Here is a 1299-nt window from a genome sequence, read left to right on the forward strand (position 1 = left end):
TTCCGTGGCGTCAGTCGGCTCGGAGCTATAGTAGAAGATACTTGCTCACGATGGACTGAACCCAAAGCCACAAGGCTGCAAAGCGAGCCACTTAACCCCATAGCCATTGCCTGTGACTAATAGAATCTCAAGCAAAAGATGCTATTATATGTCTCTGTGCTAAATTATGATTGTATAAAGTTTCACCTTTTTCCCTCAAATTTATCTGATTAATGTAATTTTTTTTTTTGATTTTGTTGTTCATTTAATCCAAATTGTTTGCGCTACGTCAATAAGGACGATCGAAATCCTTACAACCTGGAAAGAGAAAGACTCGCCCTAGCCTCAAGATCACTCTGATAGTAAAAAAACAACAAGAACAACAAAACTTTAGTTATTTCAGCTGTATCAATAAGGCGGTCTTCTAATCTATAACACCTGCTTCTATCAGCGAGGCAAATAAAACATCGTAGACATCAAAATGAGGTATCATCACACAAGCCATCTATATACAATCCCTTAAGTTATTGTCGGACACAGCCGCTTTCTGGCACTTTTTCGCTATGTCCATAATGGCTGAAGTGATCTGTGGATTCTATGCTATTGAAGAAAAGAGCGAAGTAAATTTTCATCCCAGATCAAGATTCTGAATAAAAATTTCACGAAATATAAACAATTGACAAACAAAACCACTGAAATGAAATGAGAACTTTCGATGCCACATCTTTAGATTACGTATGCACCTATGTAGGATTGTGTGAGTTTATCTTCGATCCTCTATCCTCTATCGCTTACTCGTTTCTGTTATTACACTGCAGCCATGCTGGAACATTGACTCGAAGAGTTTTTAGTCGAACAAATCGACCTCAGTACCGATTGTTTAGTCTGCTACTAATTCTATCAGTGTCTTTTGCCAAACCTCTACGTTGTGAGACGTGAAAAGTAAACACTGCTTGTCAAGCGGTGGTGGGGACACATACACACACATACACATACACATACGCACACACACGCATACACATACTCATGCATATATACACGATGCGCTTCAACAAACTTCCCGTCCATCAAATTCACTCCCAAAGCATCGGTCTGCCCGGGAAGACATTTGCCCAAGATACCGCGCAGCAGGATTGAACCTGAAGCCATTGATAGAAAGCTGAGCGTGTTAGCCACACAGCCATGCCTGCACCATTATAAACAGCCAATCTTTATAATAATTTATGCATGCACACGTGTATACATTAAGTATTCACGTATTTAATATACAGTAATCCTTCGCCTATCGGGGTTTATTATTTAAGCTTAGGTCGATTCCTC

Source organism: Octopus bimaculoides, chromosome 4 (genome assembly GCF_001194135.2).
Source record: "Octopus bimaculoides isolate UCB-OBI-ISO-001 chromosome 4, ASM119413v2, whole genome shotgun sequence".
Taxonomy (NCBI): Eukaryota; Metazoa; Mollusca; class Cephalopoda; order Octopoda; family Octopodidae; genus Octopus; species Octopus bimaculoides.